The sequence below is a fragment of the Sminthopsis crassicaudata genome, chromosome 2, assembly GCF_048593235.1.
Source record: "Sminthopsis crassicaudata isolate SCR6 chromosome 2, ASM4859323v1, whole genome shotgun sequence".
Classification (NCBI taxonomy): Eukaryota; Metazoa; Chordata; class Mammalia; order Dasyuromorphia; family Dasyuridae; genus Sminthopsis; species Sminthopsis crassicaudata.
This window is the reverse complement of record NC_133618.1, coordinates 509,552,033-509,579,938: the sequence shown is the minus strand read 5'-3', so window position 1 is coordinate 509,579,938 and position 27,906 is coordinate 509,552,033. Positions and strand designations below refer to the sequence as shown.

Sequence of the window (27,906 nt, the reverse complement as noted above, 5' to 3'; positions counted from 1 at the left end):
TTTTTGTTGTCAATACTTCTAGTGGCAGATGATACTTCCAAGAGTAACTGAGAAACCTCTGAAAATGTTTTGTGATTTCCCTGTCCATGGCTTCTTTGCCCCTCTAGTCCTCTGGGGCAGCAAAGATTTATGACATTTTTAATAGGCAGTTAATTTATTTAATATGAATATTAATAATGAAATGACAGGGCTGGCAGTTTAATGATGCTGGAGATTCTGGGGGTATTTTGGGATACTATTAAATTTTTACAGTTAACAGATGGATACTATTTCTTAGAACATATAAACTGATCCTTCTACTGTATGTGGCCAAGAATATATTCCAAGCTTGCTCAGCTCCCCCCTCTTTGTTAAAAAGACACAGGAGATTTATTCCTGCATTAAGAAAAAGTCATTCTCATGACACAAAGACTAGACCAAAACACCAAAGTTTACTTAATTCAAAGTACATCCATCTAAACAAAAGTTTCTTTAATTTCTCTCTATTCAAGGAATTTCCACATTACTTTTCAATCTAGATGGGTCATAACATAGAACTCAAGTTTCCTAATTCCCACTTAAGTAGTTATGTGCTTTTAGTGTAATGGAAGCAACAGTTGAATAAAAATACTTAAACAAAAGGAAATAACAGTTTGGAGCAGTGACCAATTCTAGGCTGTAAGCTCAGTTGAGGAAGGGGGTAGGAGATAAATTGACCAAATTACATTAAACCAGGATGGAGTCAGTTACATTACATTAACCAGGTGGAGAGAAGCCACCTAAATCCAAGGTTGTGGCCAACAGTGGAATCTCTATTGTGATGAACCTGACAGGTGTTCATCTAATCCTCCAGTGATGAAGAGGTCAGTCAAGTCTATTGTGGTACAGCTCTGATATTTGGAATTTTGTTCCTCATATTAAATTAAAATCTGCCTATTTCTTTTGTTCACTTGGTCCCGATTCTACTCTCTAGAGCTACACAGAATAAATTTACTTCTTCCACAAGACAGCTCTTGAAATACTTGAAGTAACCATATCCCTAAGTCATCATTTTTCCTGATTAAACAATTCTTCAACCTAAATATTGCATATTCTCTCACCTTTCATTTCTGGATTGTACTCCAAGGAATTTGCTGCATAATCAATGACTTTCCTAAAATCTGGCATACTACATTAACCCTTCAGATATTATCTGATGTGGGTAGAAAGCAAAACTGTCATCTTCATTTTAGATGCTATGTCAATATTAACATGACTAATGGTTGCATTTCCTTTTGGTGAAGGGTGCCATACACCAAGCTTGGTGAAAACTCAAAATTCTGAAAAGAAGCAAAGCACCAATTCCAGCTATCACTTCCATTCAAGGAGGAGGACAGCGAAATCAATCTTACCTACGGGGAAAAGAACATGCCATTTTTACCCACACTGTTAGGACTACTAGGCTTCCTAAATCTTTCCCTACCCTTTCTGCTTAAGTTTTCCAAATGGGTTGAAAATACTGAATGCCCTAAGAAAGAGAGACTCTTAAGCAATTACCATTATTATGATTGTACCTGTGAAAGAGAGATCCAAAATAGGTTTTAATGAAAGAAGAAAAGAAAAAAGAATAGTGCTACCAAATAGAGAGGAGGCTTGGAATGGTAGGTTGAGGGCATGAAGCAGGGATGCTGACAGATCTGATTTGAAGCTGTTATATGTCTAGAAAAAAAGACCATCCTTTATTTCTGTCTTCTACTGATTCAATTAAATAATAAGGGATACAAAGCTGTTCATCACTGGGTCACTAATCTAGTGATGTTAAGACTAGGACCATACCCTAAGGATATTATTGACAAAGAAAAAAAAAAAGACCTATGCTGCCTATAAAGGAATTCCTAAGAGCAATGTTTGTAATAATAAAATATGTAGGGAGACATATAGAGGGTTTGTTTGATAGAGGGAAGCTATGAGAGGGAGAAAATGTGAAGAGGATATGTACTCAAATTTCTCTCTATATATGCTTTCATCATCTCTTCTTCCCCCCTCCTCTCCCCCCAAAAAAATTTCTGTCCAAGCCTTCTGTACTGTTCTTGGTCACGCTCTGCCTTAGAGAGAAAAAAATTTCCTTTTGGAGCGAGAAAATGATTTGCATAATATTCTTTGCAAGTTCATATCAGCCTCTGATAATGATCTCAGCATAATGCAGAGACGTTTGAGAAGGCTGTTACAACACTAAGTAATCATATTTTAAATTATGTTTCCCTTTATAGAAAGGTGTTGCAAAAACACACAGACATGAAATCTGTCTGTTGGAGCCCCAGTACAAACCACCTGACCATCTTCCCACTATTCTACTGTTACAGATTGCAACACTGGCTTCCAGATCTTACCAAACAAAAGCAACTAACTGTATAAGACCGTCTTTGCAAAATGCCCAGCTCCTATTCTACTTTAAATAGAAGTTAAAACGCATATGACTGCATGAGAATTACCTGATGTCACACATGGGAAGGAGAAAACGGAATAAGCATTTATATAGCACCTACTATGTGCCTAGCACAAGTGCATTTATTAATTTCACTTGATCCTGTACAATAGGTATTTTATTCATGTCCAACTCTTCATGATACCATTTGGAGTTTTTTGGCAAAGATACTGGAGTGATTTACCATTTTCTTCTCCAAGTCATTTTATACATGAGGAATGTGAAGTAACGATTAGTCACATAACTAGTAACTAAGGTCAGATTATATCTACTGAACACTACACCTAGCTGTTTCACCATGCTTCCCTTTTTTCACTTGACACGCTTTTTAGCAATGGCATGAACTCTATAGTCTACAAACAAGTATAAGTTTCTTAGCCAGAAAGGTGAGATTGAGTCATCCCAAAGCCACATATATGAAGCCCAAAGAAACCAAAAAGGTGGTCCTATTGAGTCATCCCAAAGCCACATAGAGTCCAGTTTGGAGATTTCTCTCCTGAGCTCTCCAGTGACCCTTCTGAATCAGTAGGACTGAAAGTGGTCTGGGTAAATTTAACATATTTAATTCAGGGAAGACACTGTTCACAAATGATGGAAATTGATGGCCATTTGAGAGAAATCAACTGTATCCCTAGGCATACTGATGGCTGGTAAGATAACATCACTCTCCCAAACAGTCTCCAGAATGCTGTCAGAGGGGGATTTCTGATGTTCATATATCTGTTTTCCCAAACAAAATCCTATGTTCTTCTCCTTCTAAATACATCAGGATTGAATCCACTATCTAAAAGGGAGTAACAGGAAGGAGTCCATAGAGGAGAAGTCACAAAGGATTTCATGGAGAGTTCAAGCTACCTAAATACATGCAGTCCTACCACTGGCCACACATATCTAGGTTTCAGAGTCTGGAGAGCAGCAGTAGAAAAAGCATTTGATTTGGAGTCAGAACACACTGGGTTTGAATCTTTTTGCTCTATTCCTTATTATCTTGCAAAAGCTAGATGGTACAGTGAATATAGTAACAATAAGATGATACAATGGATAGAGCACCAGCTATAGAGTCAGGAGGATCAGAGTTCAAATCCAGTTATATTGTGATATTCTGGGCAAGTTTCTTGCCTCACTTTTCTCATTTGTAAAATGAGATTGACAAAAAGAAAATGAAGTCATTCCAGCATCTTTGCCAAGAAAAGCCCAAATTTGGTCATAAAAGTTGGACACATTTGCTACTATTTTTGTTATTGTTTGCTTGCATTTTATTTTCTTTCTAATTTTTTTTTTCCCTTTTCGATCTGGTTTTTCTTGTGCAGCAAATGTGGAAATATATACAGAAGAATTATATATTTCTAACATACCAGATTACTTGCCATCTAGAGGGGAAGGGGAAGGGAGGAGAAAAAATTGGAACACAAGATTTTCCAAGGGTAAATGTTAAAATTAGTTATGTATGTTTCGAAATTAAAAAGCTTTAATAAAAAAAGGTAGTCACAATTAACATAATGGATTAAAAAAACTGAACAATTTATTACTTCTGACCCTGAGCTAATCAGCTAATCACCAGTCTCTCCCTTTTCAAGGGTCTCTTATAAAATACTTATTCACTTATAAAATAAGGAAGTTGGACTATCTCATTCTCTTCCAGCTTAATAAGTTATTTACAACTTGCTGAAGGTAAGAGCTCATCAACTCTTCTACCCCCAGAAAGTAAGATCAGGAAGGTTCTAACCAAGTTAGGCAAAGGAAACTGTTCGGAGAGAAAATTGTCTAGGGAGAGTTGATCCTATACCAGGTTTTCATGAGCAATGGAAAAAAGCATTGTTCCCCTTTTTTGTTTTCCTTTTTCTTCATTTGGGAGTCTGCTACATAAAGCAAGAGTAAACCACTCAACCTCTATTTTCCTAAAAGCTTTCTTTCTTTTTTATTTTTAAAAAAAAAAATCCAATTATAGCACCAATCTCTCAGCAGGGGTCAGTGTTCGAATAAGAACGGGCAAAGTAAGCGGACACAACACCAGCAAGATTAATGCCTAAAGGGTTTCAAAAGTTGTATGATGCAGATTTCATTAACATCTTAATTGTAATGTATCTTTTTAATCTTCTCTCACACTAATGGCTTTATATGCTTCAAAAAAAAAAAAAAAAAGAAAAAGAAAAAGAAAAAACTGCTGACAACAACAAAAAATATCAATATACAAAATTTAACAAAGGCGCTTAGCTGTATAATGAAAACAAAATTAGATGCAGGAAACTGTGTTAAGTTAACACTCTGATTTTAACTGCACAACAGTACCAGAATGAAGATAATACTGTTACAGCCACTTCTATTCTTTCCTGTGATATAGAGGTAATAAGTGAGCTCAGCAATACCTTGCTGCAACCATCCTAGAGATGAAACAATGCTCAGACCCGTGTGCATTCCTAAATGTAACAAGAAGAAACACTTCAAATGGTTGGGAATATCACCTTTATCATGTTAATTGAATAGCTTCTAAAGAGGTCATAAATGAGGAAACTGAGGCTAGCTACTGAAAGGCCCAAGATCATATAGATATAACAAAGTCAGGATTTAAATCCAAGTTTTCTTGACTTTATATTGGGCTGAATGCCAATGAACCATGTTCCCCCCCCCCTGTATCCTCTGTGAAATTATCTTAAAAGACCACTCTAGATAAGCAATGAAATTTCTGAGCAGGAATTTACACTATAATAAGTGATGAATATGAAGAATCCAAAGGCATAGATGGCATATAATGAAAGACCATTATATGAACTGAAATGGAGTGTGAAGTAAGCAGAATCAGGAAATCAATACACACAATGTAAATAAAAAAGAAAAACTAAATAAATGCTTGCTGTATGACCCAGACTGGCCCTTTTCTGTAAGGGGGGTGGGGAAGGGGGAAATAGAAAAAAGAGAATAAGCACTGGATGCATACTATATACCACTTTACAAAAATGATCTCATTTGATCTTTATCATAATCCTGGAAGACAGATGTTATTATTATCCCTATTCTTCAATTGAGAAGACTGAGACACATAAAAGTAAAGTGACTTGCCTATAGTCACAGTTCTGGAGGCTAGATTTTAAACTCAGGTCTTCCTGACACCAGAGACAGCACACTTACCTGCCAATACTGGTTAGCCTTTCATTCTAGTTTTCTTACAAGGAATATATATTTAGAATTAAAGATAAAATGAGATATCAATTAAATTTTATTTGGAAAAAAAAAAAAAAAGCTCTTCACACCAAATCAGTAGATATGATATGCCATATAGATTCTAGAAGATTCTAAAGTGACTACTAATGCTGATTTATCCAGAAACCTCAGGATATGAGCAACAAGAGTTGCTTTTGGACATCCACATTTTAGAAAAATTTATTTAATTCTGATGTATACCTACCCTAATCATACAGAACAGGATTTCATCATTCTTTGATCATTCAGAAAATTTTTAAATATTTTTGCACTACCTGATTGTTCAAATCTGGGGTATATGGGAACAGTTTAATTTATACTTTAAGAAGGCAAACTCCTTAGGGGATTTTCTCACTTTGTCTTTGTATCCCCATAGCATATCTTGGTGATTTGAACATGTGGAAATCTGATTAATGCCTACTTTATGGTTTAAAGGCAAATTTTACCCATGAACCCTTTTTATAGGAAATCTCTTTCCAAATTGTATAAGCCCATGAAGATCTTTCCTGATATAATAACAATTGTATTCTCCTGGAATGCTATGGAATTATGTGCTTTTTTGGAAGGGAGAAGAAAAGAGGAGTTAGGATAAAGAAAGGAGAAAGTCCTGAATGCCTAGAAAGTACTCCCCCCCCTTCCTTTCTCAGAAGGTGCTAGAAGTCACATTTCCTGTTTCCTAGACTGTAAAATGAGAGTGGGTAGGACTAGATAACCTCAGATAAATTTCCTAACCAAGTTGTTTGTAGTACCCATTCCTTTAAATTACAGTATATTTTGTTACTATAATATTATTTCACCCACAGCCCCCAATAGAACATATACTTCTTTAGAAAAAGTACTTTTCCCAATTCAATAAGCATTCATTCCATCCAGCTAGTATGCACAAAGCAACAAGATGGAACCCTAAGACAATAAGAAGGAGCTTATATTCTACTTGACCAATGTGTGTGTATTGGGGGGGAGAAGGAGGGTGATAGTGGAGATATCAGTGGTAAAAAGAATGAGAACAAAAAAGAAATTACAAATAACTAATAATTATATGATCAAGTAATTCTCATAGAAAATGGCATGAATTGAGTCTTGAATCAAAGTAAGGATACTAAGAGGCAAAGATAAAAGGGAGTATATTCTCAGTATTCACAGCATCTTGGGAAAAATTCTACATGGAGACATGTACAATAACCCCAGAAAGGTAGGCTATAACCAGATTGGGAAGTATTTTAAATGCCAAACTGAGGCAATAGGGGGACAGTGAATGTGCTTAAGAACAAGGTGATAATTTAGGTGTTGTTTGGAAGATTAATAGTAGAAGTAACAGTCTGAAAGTTAGGAGACTATTATAAAAGTTTAGTCAAGAAGAGAAGAGGGCCTAGATTAGAGATCTAGTCATCTACATGGAAAAAGGAGATGAAGGAGGGACTCTTAGGTCAGGTATGGATTGGACTAGATGGTCTTTAAGGGCCCTTCCAATGGTTATTATTCTGAATCTCTGACATGAATATTTGAAGGTTACAAGGAAGATTTTGATCCATTGATCATTGATCCTCCCTTCCCCCCACCCCCAAGGCAGAGAGAGTTTGAAGCTAGGAATCTCTAATCCCCACCACCTGGGAAAAAACTCTTGGCTCAATACAATGAAAAGTAACACTTGTCAAGGATTCAGGCCCAAAGTGAGAATTTTAACTTTACCTTTCCCAGTAACTAGCCAAATCTTGGGCAAGTTATTTACATCTCCTTGGGCTTTTCATTTCCCTCTGTAAAATGAGGGACTTCACATGACCCTAAGATTTGGAGCTAGAAGGGACCTTCAATAGTGGAAGGATAGCTAGGTGGCATTGTGAGGACAGTACCAGGACCTGAATGGAGTCAGGAACTCATGGAGTTCAGATTTGGTTTTAGACACTGAGCTGTGTGACCCTGTCACTTAACCCTATTTAAACGCCTCAGTTTTTTCATTTGTAAAATGAGATGAAGGAAATGGCAAACCACTCTACTACCTTTGCCCCGAACCTCAAAAAAACTAAACCAAATGGAGACACAAAAAGTTGGACAAGATTAAAAAAAATAAAAAAAAAAAGGCGTCAAGAACAGTATCTTAGATCTGTTATTTGACTCCAAATCTGCATTCTTTCCACTCTACCATACTACCTGTACTGCTTTTACTAGATTTCCTTCTCCAAATACTACCCTACTTGACAAAAAGCTTAGCACCAGTCTGTCTTATTCCCACAAGCTTCCCCTGATCTTTCTCTCTTCCCACCCCCTCCACTGATCTTCTACTTACAATCTGTCTTCCAATCTCCTATTCAACTAAAACCACCCCCTCTCCAAAGGGGTTAGAAAAGTAATCTTGAAGTTGCAATATATAATGACCCTTTCCTACTTTTAATCTTACTGCAACCCCTGACACTGTAAATCACTTTCTTAGAATATCTTAGATATTCTATTTTCTTCCTAGGTTTTCATAAAGCAGGTCTCTCCTGTCCTCTCCTACCTTTTGAACCTCTAGTCAGCCTTTTTGTTGGTCCTTCAACTACATCTTATGTATGATGTCCAGCTGTGGTGATCACCTCCTCAAGGCTCTGCTTTTAGTTCTTTTATTTTATGCTGGCTTACTTAGTTATCTCACATATCAGCACTTGAGGTAGGTACTATTATCTTCCAGATGAGAAAACTGAAGCCCAAAGAGATTTAATTTTAATTGGCTTGCTCAGGGTCTTATAGCTAAAAAGTATAAGTCTGAATCAGGATTCAAACTCGGATCCTACTGACAAGTTCTGCAATCTACCCAATATACTACCTAGCTGCCCTAAAGTTGTGCTTGAAATACCAAGAAATGACCTGCCAAAACATTATACCTATACATTTAGCCATGTAGCTTGAAGAGAGTCTTCCGCTTTTATGCAAGTAACTCATCCAGCAAGTTCCAAAGCATATGATGATCAGAAAAGTGAGCAGAATCTTTCAGAGCTTTTCCTTGGGAAAGCCTGGATCTAGACAAAGCATTACAATCTTACAACTATATTTACAAGCCACATTCATGCCTGAAGTCCCAATAATCAAGTTTCCCACTGTGCTTTCTATCCACTGCAACAAGAGGAAAACTATAGACAATGGTGGAGGATCTCTCAGGAACGAGTCAGTGATAATACTAGAAGGGTCAGGAAGTCAGCATGATCTGCTTTTCTCTCTGCCCCTAACTTCAATCCCCAGTCTTTCCTTCCACAAACACCAAGTACATCTTGATCTAAACCTTTCCTCTTCTCATTAAAATATGCCTCTTTCTTATGCCTAACAAAAGTAATCCTTCATCTATCATGTCCTCTGACCTAGCACTTTACAATTTATTAAGTAGTAGGACAAGTATTAGTCATTTTAAAGATGAAGAAGCTGAAACTTGGAAATGAAGTGACTAGCTCAGGCTACATATGTAGCAGAGCCTAAATTCAATTACTCTAGCCATCCTGGCAAGGCTTGTTTGTACCCTTCATCTTGTTATCTACTCCCCATTTTACCTTGGATTTCATGGCAAACAGCTATTAACCAACCACTTCAGTCATCTGAGGGACTATGGTGTTATATGAAAGCAATACTAACATTTTCTGTGTGGCCCAGATTTTAAAGATAGATAATCCTCCTACCCAAAGATGGCAGGCTACCCTTCCCAGACAAAAAAATGTGGGGTAATAGATTATCAGAAAGATGTCTCTAGTTTTTTCTGGTAAACTTTCTTCAATTCGCCCAATTTGGAAAAGGTAGGACAGACAGCTTTTGCCTCCCACTTGAATTCTTTGCACACGGACTTTTTTTTTTTTTTTTTTTTTTTGTCTCCTCTAGCTTGCTGTTCAAAATTATGCAGGCTCCAGATTTCCAAGGAGGCAAACATCTGGTGCCCCCTTCCTAAATCAATATACTCCTCAAAGAGCCCTGATTGATACAAATTGCTGGCTTCAAAGAAAAACTAAGATTCCCCCAGCTTTAACTTTGCCAAACAATAAACTGATCTGGACACTGGAGCCCAGATTACTGGAGAGATGTCACCAGGAGGCAGGCACTCTTCTCCTCACCCTAGTGACCATATATAGTCACTTTTATGCAGTTCCTCTGCCTGCCCAACCACCCATCCACCCACCCTCCTTCTCCCCTGGCATTTGCTTCCCAAGCACACTGGCAGTATTTGGGCAGGTTGCCACCAACCAATAGTAGCACTCTGTCCATTTTAATGCATGCTGCTCCCCTTTTTCCAGGGCCTGGCTACAGATTTTAAAGTATTTCTTAGGGGCTGGGGGAAGAGAGAGAAAAGAGGGAATTATTTATTTAAAGAGACAGACCTAGGTTCTTCAACTGATCCCACCCATTTGAAAATGTCTTAGATAAAGAAAAAAATATCAGCCTAGTACTGTCAGAACTTAGAAACAAATTCTTAAAAGAAATGTCCATTCACTGAATCTGAAAACTGTCTCATTATTTTAGGGCCTTTTTGTGGGAAGAACAGTGATCTCAGATCCAGAAAATCCCACTTCTGTGGTCCTATTATATCTATCAGGGAAGAGATAAGGGGAAATTAATGTTGAAGATAAGAAAAAGAATTATATTGGTTAAGGTTTCCATTTGAGTAGTAACTCAAATTGAATGTATTTATACACAAGAGATATACAGATTTCATCTATCTGAGAACACATCTTCAGTTTTAAATGCTCTTTTACCTTAGCCTGATTTCCATAATATTGGCTCCACTAATCAACCCAGAATCCATCCCTTTTTCAGAAGCAGTTGCCACAGATTTGTTCTCATCTATGGAAATCCAAGAGGCCATCCCTATTTCAGGATCCCTCCAACAAAAGCCAATGCAATTCAAACCACTTGTTATCTCCCCTCCTTCCCCCCCATTCCCTCCACAGGGGACCAAATTACTTGTCTCCTAAAGTTCATGTCCCTGAACAAGAGTTGTCTACTTTCAAACAGCATCTGTGGAGAAGTACAGCCTGGGTAATGACATCCACATAGTATCTCCACCTTTCACAGGCTTGTTTAAATAACATTAGTTGGGGTTGGTTTTTTTTTTTTTAAATAACTGAACTTTAAAAAAAAAGAGAGAAGGGAAAAAAAAGGAACTTGCTAATGAATCTCAGTTCCTAACAAATGAGCAATTGCAGTTGACACGATGAATTATGCCCGAAGCAAGCTGGGAAACATATTTTGCAAATGATCTCATCTAGAGGCAAGCCTGGTACAACACTTGATTTGCTAAAAAAGACACAAAGGTTGTCACAATTCCTGTCACTTTGGAATAAGGTCAAGTAAAGATGCCTGCAAACCTCACCCTCCAGTGCATAGTTAACCTATATTTTTTCCTTTAGCCATCCTGAGAGCCAGATCCCAGATCCCAAAGAGTTTTGATCCTTGAGTCAAACCTGGTTAATGACTCTTTGTAACCCCAAAAGGGAAGAGGAAACTGAATGTAGCAGCTAAAGACAGAAAAGGAAGGAAGGGCCTTGAATGGATCACTGATGCTCATTTATATTTATAAAGTACTGGGGGTTGATTCTTTGGTTATAAACCAATCAACCTCAAGGGGCTACAGACTGGGAAACAGAAAAGAATTGCCTCAAACCTAAAGGAAGGAAATTAGCATTTATAGCAAGTGGCGCACAGTAGGCAAATTAGGAAGAATGATGCCTATCATAGAGTAAACTATGTGTGCCAGGCATTGGTGCTAAGTGCTTTACAACTATTTCCTTTGATCCTCACCAACAATCCTAGGAAGTAGTGCTATTATCATCTCCATTTTACAGCTGAGGAAAATGAGGCAGACAAAGGTTAACTGATTTGTCCAGAGTCATCCCAGCTACTAAGTGGATAAGGCATGGCTTAAATTCAGATCTTCCAGACCCCAGGCCCAGCTGCTGCCTTTAATAACACATCAAAGGCAATTATCATTGCCAAAAAGCTGTCCCAAAGTCTTTAGAATTTGATCCACATATGAACCAACTGTTAGCCTTAGTTATAACCTATGATCTCTTGTCCTCATCTTGCAAATGTGTGCTGATGCTCACTAGGGAATAAGGTCAAGTTTAAACAGCTTTGTGCAACTCTTGCCCATGACAGAGCTACAATTCAAGAGTATACTCACTTCCCCCATATAGTTCATCAGGTGTTGTCATCTTCCTTTTTCAGAATGGCATCACATACAACATATGCCATTACATCAAGAAAGAACTGAGAAATAACAACAAACCATTTTCCCAGAGGACATGATAACTCACAAGCGAAATACCTGCAGAGAAACCATAGTCCAACAGATACTGCTCCAAGAATCTCAGTAAACAAGCCTGAGACCACCTTTAGTACAGTGAGTTCTTGGGAGCTGAGTAACCAGCAAGATATGCAGGGGTACTCAGTGGCTGAGTTCATGATACTCCATTTGCTCAACCCACTTGGAACCTGTAGGTATCAAGAACATTTATCACGACTCTGTCATCTCACCTTAAACTGGACAGCGATCGGTACTATTCCCACACAGAACTGTGGATCATCTATGGATACAGAAGACAAGGAATATTTTAATTGAGAAATTCATAAATTAACTGAAAATTCTATATTCCCCAATTATTTCATCAAGAAATCTCTATGGAGTGACTATTATGTCTGATTGACCTCTATTAGTTATTAGAAATGTACATGTCCTTGGAAAGGTAAACTGAACTTAAATTTACAAGATGACTGTATCAAACACTCCAGAATCATCAAAAGTATTTAGCAAAAAGAGGCTAAAACATTATCCCAATTCTGCATAATGACTAGCATTTATAGAGCTTTATACTTTGCGAAGAAAATACTTTGCAAATATCATCTTATTTCATCCTCCCAACTCTCTCAGAGGTAAATGCTATTATCCTCATTTTACTGGAAGGGAAAGTGAAGCAAAGAGAGGTTAAGTGGTCTTGCTCAGGATCACTCAGCTGTTTGAAAATAAGGTCTTTCTGACAGCAGGTGCAGTCCTTTATTCACTCACCCAATTGCCAGTGGGCAATGATATAGTTAATTAACCACCCTAAATAGTTAATTGTCACCCATACCTAGGAGAAAAAGTGATACAAGATATAATTATATAAAACATCAATAGAATTGGTTTGAAGGTGGGACAAAGATTTGCTACATAGTATCAGGATTGGGATTGGAGGCTACATAGATTCTTTTTCAAGAGCAAGAATAGTACTTCAGGTTGTTCTTCAGTCCCAAAAAATTATTTCATTACTACAAACATCTTTAGAGATGATCAACTTTGTACTTCACTTTTTACTTTCCCATTTTGATGTGTGAAGGGGCATAAGCTGCCATGGCTAATATGCCACACCTTCAACTCCTTACCCCTAATATCATTCACACTCCATTAGCATCCTGACTGAGGGGACAAATTGTCCAATTCCACTCCAGTTTCTTCTGTAGCCTTGGGGAAGCCCTTTGCCTTTCCTTCCAAACATTCCCTTCCTTCCAAAAATGGAATCACAGTTATTAAATGGGAGGGAGGGGAGAGAAACAATTTTTGTGAAATAGAATGGCCTGTCTTAAGTGACAGCTTACATTTCTGGTGTATGGTGATATAGTGAGTCCTCTCTACCAATCCTGGACAATTTTGAATCAAACTAGGAAAAGAGTAAGTGGTACTGACCATGATAGAAAGAGGAGGAAACATAATCAAGAAATATATTTGAGCACCTCTGTGAGTTTAGGTAGATGGACAGACAGAATGATGGAAGGGAAAAAGGTTCAAAGCATATAAAGTTCCCAGATTCATCACAGAACCTCCAAGTTTGAGTAATACTATCTTAGACCTCTTAACATTAATTGAATAAGTCTCCAGGATCCTCCTACATCTACAGATTTGGTGAGTGGAAAGAGAGAATGTGACTTAAGAACATGGCATATAATCCAGTAGAAATTAAAATTCATCTTTTATGGGTTAGATATTGCCCAAAGAAGGCTTTTTGCTCAAGATTTTTTTTATCCTCCACTTATTTCCAATTCACATGGATTGCTTGTTCTACCTTCTCTAAATTACTACAGAACCAAGAGCCTATAAACTATGTATCACTTTTAATACTGTAATATATTCTTTTCGAATAGTTCTAAGTTCAGATATGGATGTCTTCATGTCTGATGATCTTAAAGAGTAGTGTCCTGTTTTCCCCAGGGCATTTATTCCAACATAGGGCACACATCAATATTTGACAAATTTAACAATTCTCTCAGTTTCTTGAACTATTTGGAACTGCTAGAAGCAAGGGAAGGGGCTAAGTTGATCCCCTCAGCTGAGAGCTTTATCTCAGTCATATACCAGGACACTACAAGAGTATGATTTTCCTACTAAAGAGCAGAAAGAGACATATATGTGCCAAAATGTTTGTGGCAGCTCTTTTTGTTGTAGCTAGAAACTGGAAGATGAATGGATGTCCATCAGTTGGAGAATGGTTGGGTAAATTATGGTATATGAAGGTTATGGAATATTATTGCTCTGTAAGAAATGACCAGCAGGAGGAATACAGAGAGGTTTGGAGAGACTTAAATCAACTGTTGCTGAGTGAAATGAGCAGAACCAGAAGATCACTATACACTTCAACAACAATACTGTATGAGGATGTATTCTGATGGAAGTGGAAATCTTCAACATAAAGAAAAGCCAACTCACTTCCAGTTGATCAATGATGGACAGAGGTAGCTACACCCAGAGAAGAAACACTGGGAAGTGAATGTAAATTGTTAGCACTAATATCTGTCTGCCCAGGTTGCATGTACCTTCGGAATCTAATGTTTATTGTGCAACAAGAAAATGATATTCACACACATGTATTGTATCTAGACTATATTGTAACACATGTAAAATGTATGGGATTGCCTGTCATGGGGGGAGGGAATAGAGGGAGGGGGGGATAATTTGGAAAAATGAATACAAGGGATAATATTATAAAAAATATATATATAATAAAAAATTATTAATTTAAAAAAAAAAAAAAGAGTATGATTTTCCCAAACTTGGCCCTCAGAGAAAAGTTGGAAAACTACATTATTCTCCCATAGGGATTAGAAAGACCAAAAGCACTCTAATTTTCCTGGAGTAGGAAGCCCCTTTTCCTTTCTGTGGTGCTATGAAGATAGCCTGTATTTCATAATCATTCATTTTCAAATTCAACCAGCATAGGAAAGAGGGGAGGGGGAAGAGGAAGATTATTAATAGCTAGTCAAAGGGATTTAGGTACATCCACAGTTTATAGGCTTGCTCTGAAGGAAAATGTGTCTTCAGATGGTGGGTTGCCGATCTTTTCATGAGATGACGATAAATTCTTAAAGGTTATGGTCTGCTAGAGGAAATAAATAGTATATTTCAGCTATATGAAATTGTTGAAATTGTTCAATTGTTGTTCTGGGCTGGGCCTAACAAACCAATCTCCGAGTAGTTTAGGTTTGATAATGGAAGACAGTAAGACTCATAGGTCATTCTTAAGAGTTATCAAAAAATATTTAGTAATTGATGATGATCCATTTAGCAGAGAAATAATAGACCTCTAGATGCATGGTTCTCAAAAGTAATGAAAGGATGTTAATAGTCTAAGCCTTTATTCTTCTAAGCCAATCAAGTCTTGAGGAAGATTTCAATGCTTTAAAAAAAAAAAAATCAACCTAACATACATGGGAAGGAAGGGAGAACTAAGATATTGGTACTTCTCCCTCCTACTTTTTACATCTTTGTACCTTTCTGAGAATGTAGAGAGAAATGGAAGCTAATGTAAAAACAAAAAGCGATCCATAAAATTAGGTGTGTTTATATGGATGTGTGTATATTTACATATGTGTGTATACATACAAATATATAAAAATAAGCACAAAGACTTTTCAAAGATCTTTAGGGCTTTCACTAATCCTATTAGAGATAGATAGTGGGAGAAGAGTAGTTTTGTTTTGGCAGAAAGGGCAATGAGGAAGACTAACATTTAGGTTCAATGAATCCAACAGCTTCTGATCCATAGTGGAAGAACAAGTGGGAACATTTTCCTCAGGTTCCTTCAGCAAAGAAAACATTCAGACAGATACCCAAAAAGGACAATGCCCTCTATATGGTACCTAGTAGCTAGGATTCAAGGGAGAGAAAAGGGAAAGGATGGGAGGGAGAGAAAAAGGCAGACAGGTATACAACTCAGGAACAGAAATCTAGCCTCAGAGTAACTCCACAGTCATCAACTAATTAAGCAACAATTGAAGAGTATAGGAGTGTTTAAAGTGCTCAAGTTCTGATCACTATGAATTTCAAAAAGAAAAAATTATATATTCACCCTTAAAAAAAAAAAAAAAGATTTTCAATCTAATTAGAGGGCTCAGAACATTAGCTAGAAAACAAAACAAGGTACCACATAATTCAATTAAGTATTTACTAATCTATTATGTTGCAAGGCACTACTGCAAGCACTGGGGACACAAAACTAGATGGCATACAAAACCTATACCCCAATTCTCAAGCAATTTACAATCTAAAGGGAAAGTGAAGAAGGGGAAGGGGAAGGGGAAGAGGAAGGACAAATAACCAAATTAAGATACAAGAAAGCATGAGATGAGTACACAGTAGCATCACAGGCAAATTGTTGAATTTGAGCAGGTCCTAAGTAATCGTCAGCTGTGGAAAATGGGAGACATGGACAGTAAAAGGAGGCAGAATCTGAGTTGAATCCTGAAGGAAATGCTTTTGCATCAGCAAAAGATGATGTTTGCAGGAGAAAAGGTAAGGGGAAAAGGAGAAAAGTCATTCTTCTAGGCATGGGAAATAGCTTCCACAAACACAGGAAGAGTGGGGGATGCTAAGTAGCTCAGGCCCATCAAAAAATTAAATGCTTACTATATGCCAGGAACTGTATACTGGGAACACAAATACAAGAAGTAAGAAATGCAGTCTCTGCCTTGAAGGCATGTATTTATATTATGAACAGGGAAAGACAATACATAAAAGAAAACTGAAAAGTAGAAATAGGTCAAGGAGGAAGTATCCATGATGGAAGAAAAAATCTGGAGAGTGATGAAGACATGGCTGGCTTTGGCACTTTCCTAAAAATGGAAGTTCTGGGAGGAAGCAGCTTAGTTGAAGGGGTCAGAGAATCAGAATATACTTCCAATGTGGGAAAGTCAAGAATAAGAAAGGGAAGAGAATGAAGATTAGTTAAATTGGAGCCAGATTACAGAGGACCTATCGTTTTTTGATTAGAGTGAAATTATCATGTGTTGGGTAACAGTTTGAAAGCTACAGAAAGGAGAAAAGCCAATTTGAAAACTTTTGTAATAGTCTCCAGAAAGAGATGGTTGTCTGAGCCATGGCAGCCATGATGGCTAAAAGAGTGAAATAGAAATAGGACTTGTTAATTGATTTACAAGTACAGGCTGTGATAAAAAAAAAAAAAAAAAAAAAAAAAAAAAAAAAAAAGAATACAATACTCCTGCAAGCCTGGCATCCATAGAAATAATGATGCTAAGAAAGGGGAAGAGGGGTAAAAGGATACAAGAGATAATTGGTTAATAGGAGAGTCTCAAGTGCAATGGGTATATCCAGGTGGAAGATATATCCAAAAACATATAGAAATCAAGGACTGGAGCTTTAGGGAGAGGTTGAAATATAAAAAGATTTGGGAGTCATCTGCACAAGCAAACAAGCTATAGGAGTAGATAAGACAAGGAAAAAAGTATGAAGAGAACACAAAGTAGAACCTTGGGAAAGATGAGGAGTTGGCAGAGGCAGGAAAGGAACAAGAAGCCAAGCAAAAAAATAAAAACAAAAACAAACAAACAAAACAAAACAAAACAACTAGGGGAAGAGAAGATATTAGAAGTTCTTAGTCCAGTGTCAAATGCAGATAGGTCAAGAAGGAGAAGGAATGAATGAAGAACATTAGATTTGGCAAAAGGGTTATCTCTCAGGTAGTAAGGCATATTCATCACACATAGTAGTCACTTAAGTGGTTTTTCAAAAGAAAGGATGATTGAGAATGAGTTTGGGTGGCAGAGGTCAGAGGAGGGAATAGATACTGGGGGTGATAAAAGAGAAGGCATGCCAATGAGTCTTATACCTTTCCTCATCTCTTAATTGAAATTCATTAAACTATATGTCCATCACAGGTATGGCCATCATTCTAAATATTGAGTAAAGTACAATGATGAAATGGTGGTTAAAAAGAAAAAAACACATGTAATATACAAAAAAGTGTAAGTTAAGTCTATTAAAAGAAGAAAAAATGTCTAGACATAATACTTTTAACAAAAGATACAATTTTTGAGCTGGGAGGAGACATGACAGCTATTTTAGTGCAATCTCCTTTTACAGAGAGTGAAAAGGGAAGTGTCCTGCTCAAGTTTACAAAATTGGTTAGTGGCAAAACCAGGACTAGAAACCAAATAATTTGACTTACGTGATTTTTCCCATTAGTAAACTGGGGCAAAGAGACCCTCCAAACAGGGAATTTTACATAAATCAGTGGAATACATTATTTACCAATGTCAACCGAGACACCCAGCAGAACAAAGATTTGAAATCTGGCTCAATGATTTGATGAACACGTGCTTTTTTGTTCTAGTTTCAATTCAGGGTGGGTTCCCAAAAGACACTGAAGGGAACAAACTGCTCATGTATGAATCTAGGATACAAAGATTTGAGGAGCCACTTGCACTGAAGGTATGCCTCATAGCACCATCCCATGCTTTAATAAAATATCATCTTTCAACAGCAGTTCAAAATCTTCTGAAGAGTCAAAATTATTTGATATTCACTTTAAGAAATAACTTAGAATATGTAAAGTTTGTTGTATTGGGTTTTTGAGAGGGTAGGGAGATTAGAGATAGGTTTTCTGTTATCTTACCAACTACTGATGGGGTGCGCTAAGCCCAACAATACCAGAACTATTAGTGCACTGCAGAAAAACTTCTTTCTTCCTCTACAGCCACCATCCCAGAACAATCCTCTCAATACCAAAAAAAAAGTTATGAACATTAGAAATGAATTGGTTTTTTAATTATTGGACATTAGAACAACAATTATTATTATATAAAGCATCTACGTTTGCAAAAGACACATGTTATCTCAAGATGATGCAGCTGTATAATATAACCTACATCTAATTGCTTGCTATCTTAGGGAGGGGGGAGATCAGGAGAAAAAATTGGAATTCAAAATACAAAAAGGAATGTTGAAAACTATCTTTACATGTGTTTGGGGAGGGGGGGGGGATTAAGCATATTTTTTTAAAATGCAGTACTATATATTCTGCCACTGTGCCTTTGAGACCATAGGATCTTCCTATCTTACAGCCAAAAATGTACCATGTGTTATCTTGGCCTATTAGAATATGAGCTCTTTCAGAGCAGGAACAGTCTTGCTTTTTTCTATTTGTATGTATCCCCAGTGCTTATAGCACAGTACTTTGAACACAGTAAGAGATTAATAAATGCTTTTTAAAATCTATCCATAGATTCATTCTGCCTAAATCAAAACAAAATCTTCCTCTCAAAATATAAATGGCAATTTTTTTTTTAAACTATTGTAATCAGTTTGTAGTTCCTACCACAGCCTAATTCAATACATATTTATTAAACAACTATTGTGCTTTGCCTACTGGGAAGCTTAAGTCTGGTGGAGGTGAGAGAGGGAGACTAGGCATATACATAGACTGATTATAATACAAAATAAACCAAAACCAAAGTCATAAAACAAAGTGCCATAAAAAGTAAGGCTATTGCTATTATCATTGCCTAGAAGTCTTTATGAATGAGGCTTCCAAGTTACATTTTCAAAGATGGGAAGGGAGGCAGAGAAGAAAAGAGTGATGAAAGGTATGAAAGCATGAAACTGTTAGCATATATAAGATACAGTCATTTTGGTTATAACAAGTCATGTAGAAATATGCTGTAGTAGTTCAGTCACTTCCCTGTCTGAATTCTTGGTGACACCAATTGATTTTGTTGGCAAAGATACTGGAGTAGTTTGCCTTCTCCAGCTCATTTTTCAAACTGAGGCAAATAAGGTTGATTGACTTGCCTGAGGTCACACAGCTAGAAGTTTATCGGAAGTCATATTTGAATTCAGGAAGATGAGTCTTTCTGACTTCAAACCTGTGGCATCTGTGCTGCCCATAAAGTATAGTAAACAGTTATAATTGGGAAAAGAGGGAACCTTAGAGATTCTCTACTCCAAAAGTGCAAATTAGTGGCCCACAAAAATCCTGACTATGACCCAAATCAGATTAAAATGCAATTGGGGGGAGGAAAATGCTATTGAGAAATATTTAACAAAGTAAAACAATACATAGATAATGTATTTTCTATTTAAATTCATACCACTACCCGAGCCCAAAACTTTCCTTTCCTTTTAGAGATTAGGAAATTGAAGAAATAAAGTGCTAGTGGCTTGCTCAAAGTCACCCAGGTAGCAGATGAGATCAGAACCAGGTACAATTAGTCAACCAAATGTATTAAGCACCTATTGTGTGTGTCAGGTATAGTGTTAAACACTGGGAAGACAAAAGATAAAGCATAAAACTGTTCTTTGGACAGGGCAGATAGTTGGCGCAGTATAGAGCAGAGGCCTGGAGTCAGGGGTACCAGAGTTTAAATTTGCCCTTAGCCATGTAATACTTACTAGCAATGTGAGCCTGGGCAAGTCACTTAACCTCAATTTCCTTGGTAAAAAAAAATTAAAAACAGAAACCAAAAACTTGTCCTTCCTCTAGAGTTCAATCAAAAAGGGGAAACAAAAGTTTACATAAACAAAATGCACACAGTAAATCGGAGAATCATTGGATTGTACCACTATTATGGGATGACTGGAAAAGACTTCTTATAGAAGATAGCATCCATAATAATTAGCATCAGATTACATATGGGGGGCTTAAAAGGGTGGGGGAAATGAAGATTACAGAATGATACTTTGGTTATACACTAAGCACACATCTTATGGTAAGGTAGAATGGTACCAAATTCTTATGCTTTGAAAGAAAAGGAGCATAGTACAAAGAAAAACATTAATTTTAGGGGCATCTAGGTAAGCATTCGAGTCAGAAACACTGCCTAAGATACTGTAACTCTGGCCAAGTCACTTCTCTGCCTCAGTTTCCTTATTTGCAATGAGGATAACATCTACCTCTCAAGGTAAATGAATAAGATAAGGTAAGTGAGAATAAAATAAGTTAATATTTGCAAAGTGCTTTGTTCTTTATACAGCACTATGTAAAATGCTAGCTGAATAGTGGTAAATTTAGACCTAGCTTTGAATCTTTGTTGAGATCAAAATTTTGTGTGTGACTCAAGTGAATTCACTCTGTAAAAAAGAAATATTAATGTATCATGGGATTATGAAAATTAAATAAAACCTGACATATAAAATACTTTTTAAGATCTGGGAGTGCTGTATAAATTCCAGCTGTTATTAGAGTGGGGGGAGAGAAATGAAATGTTGATAACAGAAGACGTTAAAAATTCATGGTCACCATATCCCCCACATCTCCACTTCTCTTTCCCCAAAGAAATAGGGCAAATATTGGTGTCCATTCCACTAGCCTTACTAAAAATAATTTGATCTGGTCCTGCTAAAGCAACAACAGGCAATGCTGAGCTGAAAGCTAAGTACAACATCCCCTACACCAGAGTTGTAGAAGTTTGATAATTTTGTATGGCCCTTGGCAGAAAAAATGTTCCCCACCACTGCCATGGGAGGAAAAACCCACTGGAAAGAAGAAAGTGGATCTGAAATCTCGTTCTGGACTCTCCACAACTTGATTGGTTTAAATTAATTCAGTAAAGAAAGGAGGGATACGACATGATTCACTATCATCACTCTTCATTCGGTCACCAAATTCTTGTATATTAGACAAAAAGTTTTATTTAATAACTGTATGGACATGCATACATGTTGTATTTAACTTTTATTTAAGTGATTTGGGGTGTTTGGAGCCCATATGGTTTGATAGAAAAGGTTCTCGGCTTAACTACCCATTATTTGTAGTCAGGAAGACCTGCTTTAACATCCAGCTTAAGACACTTAGTAGCTGAGTAACCCTGGACAAGTCCAGTCCTTTAATCTATCTTTAATGATAATCATAATAATTCACAGTACAGATTTGTAAAGCACTTTGCAAACTGTAAGGAACTAACTATATAAATGCTATTATTTTTATAATTCAGATTCTTTTAGATATAAAAGGAACAACATTATACGGGATCATAGAAAAAGCACTGCTATAGAACCCCCTATTTTAGAACTAAAAGAGGCCTTAAAAACAGTAATACAATTCTTTGATTTATACTCTGAAAAGTAGAGACTAGAAAAGGTAAGAGTCTCAATTAGTGAGGAAGTTTGGACTTGAACTCAGGTCTTCAAATTCCATAGCCAGGCTCAAACTAGTCCCAAGCAGGGACAAAGGGGGAAATAAAGAACAAATGTGAAGGCCTATTCCTTTATTGAATTCTTTTTATCGTACAGGATCAAGAGGATTTTCAATTCAATTCAACCAATTCAAACATTAATGCTGGCTAAGTATGCAGGCATTAACCTCAGGTTTTTGGAATACAAACACACAAAAGAAACAGGCACTGCCCTCAAGGAGGTTATATTCAACAGGGGAGCTTTTTTTTTTTTTTCTTAACAGCTTCAAAAAAGGGGGAGGGAAGGGAGCTGGAGGAAGAGGAGATCCGGAACAAAAGCCTTTTTTAAGTACAGAGTTTGGGCTGGAGCTAGGTAATTAAGATAAGATCCATTCCCAAATGGAATTTAAGGAGATACTCAACTAAATACCCAATTGACATAAATACATTAAGGGGTTGTACAAAACGAGTGTTTGAAAGGAAAGTTGAAAAGGAAGTTCTTTTTGATTAAAATACTTAAGACATTAGAAGATGTATTTGAGTGGGGTTTCAAAAAAATTAAAAAGGGGAAGGGGGACCCTTGACCTTGGGAAACAAAGAAACTGAAGAATGTAGAGCAGTTTAGGTAGTCAAGGGAAGTAGTAGAAAATAAGATGCAAGGTAATATTTCTCACAGGTGATACCAGGAGGGCCTTGAATGCCAGGCAGGAGTTTGAACTTTACTTGATAGGAATTGAGGAGACACAGATTTTTGAGGAAAAATGGCAAACCAGGCACAGATTTAAGAGATCATAGCATCTTTCATAGGTTTAAATAGAGAAAAAAGGAATTGGGCTTAGTCCCCTCATTTTACAGATGATGAAACTAAGACTCAGATGGATTTGAAACTATCTCCTATCTGGCTATTGGAAGCAAGGTCCCCAGAAGGCTGTCTAATGACTATCTGAATTGGAGGATGCAAAGGGTAGCTGTACAGATGGATGGCAGTGAGGGACCAAACTAGAATTGGTGAAAATGTAAGAATAGATGCTATTCTCCCTGTAGGATATGGTTGCATAAGAAACTAAGATATGAAATCAAGAGTAACTAGTAACTGAGGGATATGAAAGCTGAGTAGATAGTAACAAACATAAGTGGCAGCAGAGACAAAAATGGCAAAGTAGATGCTTATGATAGACAATAAACTACAAAAATTATGGAGATATTTCTACTGAAGTAATTCCCATCACCAGATGAGGGGTCCTCCTTTTCCAACTGTGGGGATGTGATGCATTATGCCAATCACACTTTTTGACCAATCCCCTTTGTTACCAAAATCCAAACTAAGAGGTCAGAATTCTCTGTGATCAGGAAATAAAACAAAGTTGATTGGTCCAAACTGGTGCCTTTGGCACCACTAATTCCTATTTTAGAAACTGAGGCTTTTGGGGGAGCAGATATATTGGAAGGCAAGGCAATAAATTGGTTGGGGGAGGGGAATGCAGAGATAATTTGTAGAGTAGGAAAGCTGAATTATGAGACTTATTTTTAGGCAAGACAATCTTGGTAGAGAATAGCCTTTGATCTACTCTTTCTTACCATTCATTCTGTAACCCCTTTTGGGGGGAAACAATATTTTATTAGGGGTAAAAAGGCACAATATGTATTGCAGTAGCATTTCATGTACTTTAATGTATAAAATATTAGAAAGATTTCATATAAAGAACTTAATGACAAATACTTCCCTACCCAGTTCCCTAATGCCTGAAATGTACCTTCCATTTCTAACTATAGAAGTAGTCATCCTCTCCAAAACCTGTCTGTATTACACTCCTTCAAGTCAGCAATTACACACCCTCTATTGGCATTTTACTTATCTCTAATATACTTTCCAGGCATATTTCCTGTCAGTCAAGTACCCAAGTACAGGTAACAAAGTACCTACCTAGGTGCTAGACACCAATGTTAAGTTCTAAGAATACAAATAAGAAAAAAGATAACCAACCCCTGACCCAAATTAAAGGGGCTTACAATTTAATGGAAGACAACACAGAAAAGGCAAGAGGCTGAAAGGTCTAGAAAAGAGGAATGGTGGAAAGACAGAGAAGTCCCAAAGTACAGCAGCAGCCAGGTGAGAAATGAGATGTTCTGAACCAAGCTCCCTCATTAAAGGGAGGTTTTAAATTCTAAAGTTCCACTCACTTGTCAGGACTGGTGGTGATAAGGAGCAACCGAATCAGGTTGATGGGACTTTGCAAGATATTTATTATACTGGGGTGCAGTGGAGTTTCTTTGTTCGGTATGCTCGGTAGTCTCCTTAAGATTTCATTCTTGCTCTCATGAGCAAGAATCTCTTATCTACACTTTCCTCTGCCCTACCCCCAAAATAGTCTACAAACAGGAGGTATCAAATAAATGCTTGTTGAATTTTATTTTGGACAAGCAATGATCCCAGCTGTTGTTATCTTAAGTAGGCTTAGATATATATGCCTCTCAGCTTTTGCAACTTAAAAACCCCACTATATCCCATGGTACAAACAGAAGAATGACTGGATTTAGAATGTACTTCTAGTGGTTAAGAGAGGGAAGGAAACAAGACACCTGGGTTCTTTATTCAGCTTCCTCCAAGAAGCCAATGACCTTGAGCCTATCAGGAGGCATCCATATCACTGGAGTCCTCCAGGCTCCCAGAAGAAATGCCTTTGGTGTTCAGACTTCAGATAAAAGCAGTCTATGAACACACTTTGTTACAAGGGTAACAAAGTTCCATTGTTACTGTGTATTTAAAACCCCTTTGCAACATTGTATAGTATTTAAACACCACAACAAGGCTGCCACTTCCTCTAATGTTTTCTTTCTGGTTGGCTTTAAGCAAATCACACCACAAAAGCCATCCCCTTTCCCCATTGGGCAATACATCACCCCATCCCCTCTCTCTCCCCAACCCCCCAGTCCCGAAAGTCTATTCTATGAACCTAAAATTTCATATTACCTTTTTCGGTGAACTTCCGTGGGAGAGAGAGGACTAAAAAGGGATCACAGGAATATTAAATTTAAAAATTGAATGGACTTTAAAAAATAGAAATCATAGATTGATTTAAAGACCTTTGAATCCATATAGAAGAACTCTTCTCATTTTCATTGTATCTATCAGGAAACTAAGGCTCAGAAGTAAAAGTGACTTGTCCAAAATCACACAGGGAGGGAAAAACTAGAACAAGTATTAGAAGTCAGGTCCTGCAGTTTCATATTCAATGCTCTCTCCATAGAATTTAACTAGAGGACACTGAAAGAATGGATACAAAAACCTGACAAGAAACCTTACAACCTTAATGCCAAGGACTAGGGTATAGAGCCTGGGGGCAAATTAACATTTCCATAGAAAGGTAAACAATCCTCACATTTGATCTTCTAGATTAGTGATGTCATACATAAATAGAAACTGTGGGCCTCTAAACCATATATAAAAATGCTGGTGGGCTATATATGGATTTTGTTTTAAAACATATCGTTTTATTATATTTATTTTGTTTAAAACTTACCAATTACATTTTAATGTGGTTCAGGCAGCCCTTGAGAGTGTTTTGGGTTGCATGTTCAACACCTCTGCATTTCAGCACAAAGCCTTAAGTCACAAGATCAATGGTTTAACTTCTATCCCTGGTATATAGTAATGAACTGCCTAATTTGTGTGGCCCTGACATATGTTGCTGGCAAGTCAGTTATTAATTTCCTGAGACTACCCTCACAACCTTCTTTTAAATCCTTGGATAAATTTTAATCTTTTGGTTCAGCCTGATTAGATCTCACGCCTTTCTATCTATCACTGTGGAATGGACTAGAAAAGTGGAGTATTCATTTAAGGAACAAGCCACTGACCAGTTAATTTTCCCAGTCTTCCCCTTCATCTTCCCCCACACACTGATGTTTTCATTTCTGTTGGATTCCTTAATAATTTTCCTCATCTATGCAAATGCCTGTAACTTGTAGTGAGAATCAAATGAAATGAAACAAATAACAGAATAAGAACTAGATCTAATTTAATTAGGTGCTGTGAGCTTTTAGGGCAAGAACTTGTTCAGCCATCATAGGCTGGCACATTCTCTATAACTTAGTCTTAAGAGAGTTGCCTAAAGTAGCAGTTAAATGACTTGCTTAGGATCATTCAGTCAGCATGTGCCAAAAGCATTGTACTGGTTCCAAAGTCAGCTCCATTCACTGTGGAAAAGTTGCTTTTCTTGATAATGTTAAAAGCTGATAATTATAGTTTCTTTTTTCCAGTTTTACAAAGCACTCTATATACCTTATCCCAAAAAAGTATAAAGTACTATGTATATGTTGCTTTTATTTTATTATTATGAGTCATCAGCAAAACACCTTAGCACAGTCCAGCACTAAAAGAGATGCTGTAAAGCATTTTAGTCAACTGTAGACTACCCACAAAGGAAGAGGTTCGATTTATTGGATTATCTAAAATAATAGATAATTAAACATAATGATTAGGAATGCATTCAATTACTACTCCCTCTCTTCACTGCAACATCCACACAGATCATCTGCATTTTATTTAATTTTTAAGTTTTACATTTTTAAATATAAAATTGGAATATATTAGTTAGAAGTCAGTAATAGAAAATCCATCTCACAGATCAAGAAAGTTGGTTACTATCTTTTTAAAAAATGAAAAAAAAAATTTTTTTTAAGGAAGACCCGCCATTTACAGAGACTATTTTAACTACAGCTCTACAATTAAGGAATAAAATTCTAATCCATTCTGTGGCCAATGGGAAGTGAGACTAAACACAAACCTCCTTCTTCCCCCCCCCCCCCAAATCAAACATGACCTTGGTCTCATAAGGCCCATCATCTAAACTAGCTGCCCACCCATTATGCTAATGCACAGCAGAGGGCTCAGCTGCAGGGATATGCAGCTATAAGCTGGGCTTCCAAAGATTACTGAAAGAGGTATAGCTCTGGCAAGAGAGGGAGGGTGCTCTGGACCTTATGTACAAGGCCCTGAGTGGAGGTTTCCATTCTATTATCATTTCTATACATTCCTCCGGAAAGTGCTCAACCGAGGGTTACAACTTTTAGGACTCCCTGCCCTGAAGACAAAAGACATTTATGGGCTCATAATGATCAGTAGAGAAGGGGAGGGATTTTCTCTGATCTCTAGACTCAGATACACAATTCCTGCAAGCTTCTTTGGTCCCAATGCCTCCTCTGTAGGAAAACACGCCAGCCGTCCTGGGCCTAGTCAACTTAATATCCCACAAGCATCAGGGCTTCCTAGGTTTATCCCAAACAGTTTATTTGCAGATTACTGTTCCCCACAGTCCAACTAGTAAAAGAAAATCCTAAGGCAGAGAATCAATAAGGACAGTCCCAGATCCTGCAACAGAAAAGGCACTAGCCTGCGTCTGACAGAATTTGGTCTTCTCGGCTGCCGGAATGCATCTGGCTTAAGTCCGGCCCTCACTGCGGGAATTGATGACTTTTTAAGAAGCACACCCCTAGACTAGTCATGCTCTCTCGCTCTCTTTCCCCCTCCTTTCTTCCCTTCCATAAACAAAAGAGAATGTCGGACTTTAAACAAGTCCAGGAAACATTTAACAAGAGGACACCCTTTATACCTTTCTCTTCCACTCTCTTATCCCATCCCAGAGCAACATTTTAATGAAAAACAAGCCAACAATTGAGTCTTAGGTATTCAGACAACATTGTCCTCAAGGGCATTTACTCTCCATCCTTAGTAAATGCACAAACTACAGGTATTATTTAAACTTTCTTAAGAAATCCAACAAGAATCAAAATACAGAGAAACTAGGAAAGTTCTGGTCTGAAGGTAGAGATGGTGATCCGATAACTAGTTAAAGCAACAGTTTCCCCAACTGATTAAA

General features: G+C 37.2%; 1 protein-coding gene across 4 annotated transcripts in view; it reads right to left on the bottom strand.

Annotated features, from left to right (window-relative positions):
- Positions 1-27,906, bottom strand: part of NACC2 (NACC family member 2) — a 159,303-nt gene that overhangs the window by 92,683 nt on the left and 38,714 nt on the right. Inside the window, exon 1 of one of the 4 annotated variants that reach the window (XM_074294109.1) lies at positions 12,128-12,177. The exons of the other annotated variants lie outside the window; for them this stretch is intronic. The gene's annotated coding sequence lies outside the window, so the exon portion shown is untranslated. Of the gene's footprint in view, positions 1-12,127; positions 12,178-27,906 lie in introns of those variants that run through there. 4 annotated transcript variants of the gene reach the window in all.